The 6,732-nt window shown below is 40.6% G+C and overlaps 1 long non-coding RNA gene across 1 annotated transcript; it reads right to left on the reverse strand.

Moving 5' to 3' along the window:
- Nucleotides 1–1,633: 1,633 nt before the first annotated feature.
- Nucleotides 1,634–3,838, reverse strand: Gm40330. The gene is made up of 2 exons (XR_868525.1): nucleotides 3,609–3,838; nucleotides 1,634–3,151 (listed from the first exon to the last, which is right to left on the reverse strand). It is a non-coding gene; the product is annotated as a predicted gene, 40330 (long non-coding RNA).
- Nucleotides 3,839–6,732: the final 2,894 nt, after the last annotated feature.

The following is a 6,732-nucleotide window of genomic DNA, read 5'->3' on the forward strand; positions in this document are numbered from 1 at the left end:
CACACAAACTTTGAAGTCATCTTGGAAGACAGAGACTCTGTTGAGGAATTACCTTAATCAGATTGGCCTGTTGCTCTTGTTTTCTTTTTCCTGAGTCTGTCTGGAAAACCTGTCTGCTGAAGGGCTGAGACCAGCAATACTATATACAGAACCCTGTGACTAAGAGCAGAGTTTTTCCTGGGATCAGAAGGACATTGTAAACTGTGATGTGCTTTCCCTCTAGATGAGTGGACTCCTGATTCTATCTCTCGAGTAGAAGTCACTCCACAAAACATCTTAACGGTTACAGTTAAATTGTCAGTTTAACATCCTAGAATCACCTGGGAAGAGAGGCTCAATGAGGAATTCCTTAGATGAGGTTGGCCTGTGAGCATGTCTCTAAGGTGTTGGGTTGATTGATTGAATTAATATGGGAAGACCAAGCCCACTGTGGGCATCACCAACCCCTGGCTCAGGCTTGTACTGAACAAGATTAGAGGCAGCTAGCTAGCTGTTCATGCATTTATCTGTATCTGTTCCTGACTGGATATGATATGATTCGTTGTTTTCACTCCCTGCCTTGACTTCATCATAGTTATGAACTATAACCTGAATCTGTAAGCTAAAATGAACGTTGTCTCCTACTAAGCTGAGTTTTGTCAGGATACTTTTACCACAACAACATGAATGGAACTAAATTACTAATAAAGAGAGATTTGTAGTAGCATTCTCATACTACAGCCACATTTTGGTCTTTTCTCTGACTCCTTTTCTTTAACTTTTAAATGTAAATTTTAGCATATATATATATATATGTATATATATATATATATACATATATATATATGCGTGTGTGTGTGTGTATTCTTATCTTTCTTAATTTTATGTATTTTTCTTATTTTTCTTAATGTATATTAAGAAATAAATGAGTCAGAGTCAATCATGGTGGTAAACACTGGTCATCACGGTTCCTGGGAAACTGAGGGAGAAGGATATGAGTTCAAACCTGAGTTACATGGTAAGACCAGAGAGAACACAATAAGCAAATATTGAAATAAAAGGGTACCCACCTACCATGGAACAGAGACTTAAATATTGACACATTACCCAAATGGTAGAAGAGTATTATTTCTGGTTCTTCAATCTAGCCTACAAAGTATATATGTCTAAATTTGCTAATGCCTAGTTCACAATTTTCTCAAGTTCTTTCTAAGGGTTCATTAGGAACCACGATATTCTGTGTTTATTTCTGGATTCTATACACATTGCTCCATTTTGTTCCTTTGTAGAAAAGACTTCATACATTACTACTTGGGAAACAGCGATATCTTCAGAAGTTCCCATCTCTTTTAACTTGTCAAAAGTTCCCATGGGCTATTCATTCATTTTAGAAAAAGAAAAAAAGAAATATTGTATGCCGAATTGCATATCTCCTCACATTTCACCTGCTTCTGTACAAAGGTTGGATTTAAGTTTGTTCAAATCCTAAGGACTTCACTGAAGTCAAGAAAGCCTTGAAGTTTTCTCCTCTGGCATAAAAGAAATAAAAAGAGTTAATTTCCCCTTCTTGTTTAAAATTAGTGTTTTTGACTTATAAGAAAGACTGCTTCTCAAGCTATAGATCGTTTTGGAAACAAAAGTATTTTATGATAAATAGTGAATAAAACATTTATTTGAAAAATCCATAATAGAGGTTGGCATGCTCTGGATTGTGGGAGATGTTTAATATGTAGTTGGAGTCTCAAAGTGATCCACGTACCATGCTAGCCTGGAACATGTAAGAAGATGCTGATGACCAACCACAGTTCAGGAAGCTCTCAGCCAAATCACAATTTGTGGGGAGGATGGCTAGATCTGGATATAAAAGCTTGGCTATCTCTAAGGATTCTTCTTACCTGATAGTCCTAGAATTTTTAGAAAAGAGACAAGAATCATGGCCTCTTTGAAAGAAGCCCATGGGTCTCTATCACTCCCCGAGGGACTACTGGCAATTAATAATTGCTGGGGGAGCCATTGTTGCTTTCTTAAGTGGTGTCACTACTGATTTGTGCAATTCTTCAATAAATATTCAATAAATATGACACCGTAGTCATACTTGAGCTATTAATACTAATTAAATTCAGTGGGTCACACAAAACAAAAGTGGGAAGGGGACTTTGGGAGAAAGAAAAAGAGATACAGCAAGATAATCAAAAGTGCAAAGGGGAAAATGGGGTGTTAAGTTAAAAATGTACTGTATTCATGCATGAATGTCAGAGTTTAAAATAATTTGAAAAACAGAAGGATGTCCCCTTGAAGTGCCGTCTGCATGTATGTGACATTGTAACTTGCTTGTCCACTGGGCCATCCACCTTTCCTTCAGAGTGTGGCATAGATCCTCATAAAGCAAAGCCTTCAGTCTGGTATTGGAGAGGAGCCCTTGAGTATGTGCTGAACTGTGCATCTGTGGTGGCTTGAATATGAGTCACCTTCATGAGCTTACATGTTTGAATACTTGGCCCCACAGATGGAACTAAAAGATTAGAATGTGTAGTCTTGTTGAAGGGGCTGTTTCACTAAGTCCCACAATACTCCCAGTTATCTCTCTTTGCCTCCTGATTAGGGATGGAGATGTGATCCCTTGGCTACTGCCTCAGTGCCATGCCTGCCTGCCTGCCTGCCTGTGTGCTGTCATGCTCCCCACTATGATGGGCATGTACTCTAAACATCTGAAACTATAAACCTCAAATACTAATTCTTCTGTAAGCTGCCTAGGTCGTGGTGTCCTGTTACAGCAATAGGATAGCCTCTAAGACACTCTCCATTTTGGTCATGATGTCCTATTACAGCAATAGGATAGCCTCTAAAACACTCTCCATTTTGGTCATGATGTCCTATTACAGCAATAGGATAACCTCTAAGACACTCTCCGTGTTGGTCATGATGTCCTATTACAGCAGTAGGATAACCTCTAAGCCGCTCTCCCTGATGCATTCCTCCAGGCAGCCTTCTGTCATGGTGAATTTTCTGTGTCGGCTTGATGAAACCTTGTGGAATCAAGATGCTCAGATAAGTGCTGCTGCTTGCTGCTTCCATAATGGTGTTTCCAGATGAGTTGCTCACTTGAGTCATGTACACTGTGAAGTAGACCACATTCCCCAGAGTGGCTAGAGGTCCTCAAATATTTTCTGGTCTGTACAGAATAAAAAAGTCAAAGGAGGCTGAATTGCATCCTCTTATTGTATGATTGAACCATGAGAAGCCCTCTGCTTTCAAACTTCAATTTATACTATTTGAGGTCTTTTTCTGTCTGTTGTTTAACTTGGACTGAAATTTACACCACCAGATTCTTGGAACCTTCAAGTTTATAGATAGATCCATAACTAGTTACTTTATACAGGCGAGACTAGATATGTTCTCACCCATAAACTTTGCTTACAGCTTAACTCTCTATCTCTCTTCTGTCTCTGTCTGTCTGTCTGTCTGTCTCTCTCTGTGTATGTGTGTGTGTGTGTGTGTGTGTGTGTGTGTGTATGTGTGTGATAATAGGGGTTAATATCCCATTAGTATCCTAAATTACATATGTATGCAAAGAGAGAGAGAGAGAGAGAGAGAGAGAGATGAGAAAGAGATGAGGAGAGCATGCTTACTCAAAGGCATGCTGTCTACAGCTGTGTTGTGTCTCAAGAGTCAACAATTTCCATCAGGGACATCTGATGGGGCACTCATGATGATGGTGTAGGCCATAAGCCCTATTCTCATAAAATAATAGCAAGTAGCTAGTTCAAAGTAGCTACTCTCAAAACACTATTCTTTCTTCAACCACATAACAGAGAATGCAGACAATTGGTTGTTTCTCATCTCTGGTAAGTTTCTCCAAGTGTGTGCACAGGAAGAAAGGTCATGGCTGTGACCTCACAGTGTGGTCAGAATGTGACATATAAGAATGGAGAATTCTAAGTATTAGATGTGAGCCATCACGAATTAGAAATGTTGCCGTTTATCAGGCATCATTAGCAGAATGTGTTCTCTCCCTCACTCAGCTTAATAACAGAACTGCATTTGTGTTCACCCTGAGGATGGTGTCTGGGAACTTATCTCTGTAGTAATTCACTTTCTTGGCTTTGGGGATAGCTGGATCTGGCAGGCATTAGAGAGATGCTAAAGGACTCATGAAAGTCCATTAGCATTTTAAAGCCATCCCAGTCCCTTGGAATCATCTCCTTTCCAGATCAGTCTGTGATGGGTACAGTAAGGCAGGTGTTTTGTGATAGATGTACTGTCAGAGGAGAGCAACTTGCCAGGAAATAGAATCTGGTGTACAGAAAGTGTTTCTGGCTTGATACAACCGGGAATTTACTGCTGTGGCATCACAATAAAAAGAAGTTTTGCTACCAAGGCTTTCTGAAAAGGCTGGATTTGGAGAGAAGAGAGCGATATCCAAGGTGAGGTTAGAATCCAGATGCATGTGACCCTGTAGCACCCTACTGCTCCAAGATGGATGTGTGTTGGTTGGTCTTCTGTCAACTGGGTCCACACATTCAAAAGGGGGGAGCCTCAATTGAGAGAATGTCTCTGAAAGATCTGGCCACAAGGCATTTTCTTAATTTGTGATTAATGGAGGTCGGGTCCCAGCCATTATGGGTGTTTCCTTCCTTTGGCTAATGGCCCTGGGTATATAAGAAAGCAGGATGAACAAGCCAGGGGAAGCAAGCCTGTAAGCAGCATCCCTCTGTGGTGTCTGCATCTGCTTCTGGGATCTTCCCCTGTTTGAGTTCCTGTCATCATGATTTCCTTCAAAGATGAACAGTGTTGTGGACATGGAAGCTGAATAAATCCTTTCCTCCCCAACTTGTTCTTTGTTACTAAGACAGATGGTATCATCTGCAGGTATCAACGATAAAGCACATGTGTGCTTTTGGGGGAAAGTTAAGCACATGCTTTTCACTTTCCTAATACTCGTGTGTAGGTAGTGCCAGTAACAGTGGTGTTTGATGTAGACTGACAAGGTTCATGGGTCTGCATTTTTAAGATCAAAAGAAATGATTGAGCAAGCTCTCACATATTCATCTGGACCTAAAAGTGGTGGTACCTTCTAGACAGCATGTTCTCAGAAAAAAAAATGAATGCTGTGTAGAACTGAGTGGAATAAAGTAGACGCTAAAGAAAGGCTGACAAAAACGAAACTCCTGCAGCATTTTATTCTGGCCAAGCAGAATAGCATCAATTTCCTCCTTCAAAGAACATTTACTAAGAATATGCTGTTCAGGAGACAGATGCTTTGAGAGGAACTGAATCTAGACACATAGATGAAAGCTTATCCCTCCACCACAGTCCAGGCGTTTCTTGCATCAGCTCCAAATCTCTTTGGTGGTCACTACTGTTAAATAATGATGTTTAGGGGTCATCTTCATGTGAAACCCATGAATAACTTTTACAGTGGTCACAAAGGAGACGACAAATAAAGAAAATGCAGGTCTCAGGTTCTCCTCACAAATTTTCTAGATGCATTACAAGAAGGGGAGGAAGCCTAAGTGTATCTTGTAATTAGAATTGAATGAATTTGGCAGATGTGAGACAGCCTGGCCTCTGATGACCATGAACACCCTTGTAGTTATGAGGACTTTAAATCCTCTGTCCTGCCAAAGAGGCATGTGTTGGAGGCTTAGGCTACTGTTCACAGAGGATTTTCACAAATTAAGGGGTATGAGTGTGAGAGGTTTGTGGAAATGAGGAAGATGGGTGGAGTAACATCGAGATGATGGGAGAGGGTGGGAGTTAAGAATGTTTAGCTTGCGTTACACACATGTGTGAAGTTCTCTAAGAACATTTAATTAATCGAAAGTGGATTTTCACCATCAGCCCCTTCAGCAAGCAGCTCTAGATGTCAGGAAGTCCGTTTCTTTGATCATAATAAGCATAGCTGACCTCTGGCCACTACCAACCCTACAGCTAAGACTGCTGTTGAGGTACATATACCTGGAACCTGTTCAAAAGACTCCCCCAACCATGCTGTATTGATTTATGATTTTCTTATCTTCTGCACCTTTAAAGGTTGAGGTCCCCTTTACAGTGATACAGATATGTGATCGGAGACAACTTGAGCCTTGAGCCTCGTGGTCCTTCATGTTTGGCTCAGCATGAGCTGTTTCCTTGTTTCTTTTACAGAGGCATTATGTTCTGTCAACACTGCCTTATGCAAAAGCTGCTGTTGGCACTTCTCCCTTTAAGCCACCCTTGGCTTTCTGAATCAATCTATGGGTCAGACCCTAACATTATTAGTATTTCACAGATCAAATAAATTACTGAGCTAAGTAATGTAAAAAAAAGTTTTGGAGGTCAGAGGTCTGAAATTCATCACTGGATTTAAATTAAAGCTGTATGTAGCTCTGTTTTGTTGTTTGTTTGTTTGTTTGTCTTTTTTCGAGACTGTTTGGGGATGTCCTTACTTTTGTGAGGTTATCATGGTATCCACACATTTCTTAGCTTAGAGCTCATTCATTTCCTTACTTCCAGATGCAGCAGAATCAAGTTGACTCTAAATCATGCCGGGTTCTCCTTCTCCCACTTTGATCCACTCAGAAGAATGCCATGGTTGTATGGAACCCACCTGAAAAGGCAGGGTTTCTCCACTTCTCATGAGTAACCTTAATTGGGTCTACATGGCAATGAACATGTTCACAGACAATATGCTCACACTCCATGCTTATTCAGAGAATGAAGACTGGGATTTGAAACCGTTGCAGGTGTGTGTGTGTGTGTGTGTGTGTGTGT

Source organism: Mus musculus, chromosome 5, assembly GCF_000001635.26.
Source record: "Mus musculus strain C57BL/6J chromosome 5, GRCm38.p6 C57BL/6J".
In the NCBI taxonomy this organism is placed as follows: Eukaryota; Metazoa; Chordata; class Mammalia; order Rodentia; family Muridae; genus Mus; species Mus musculus.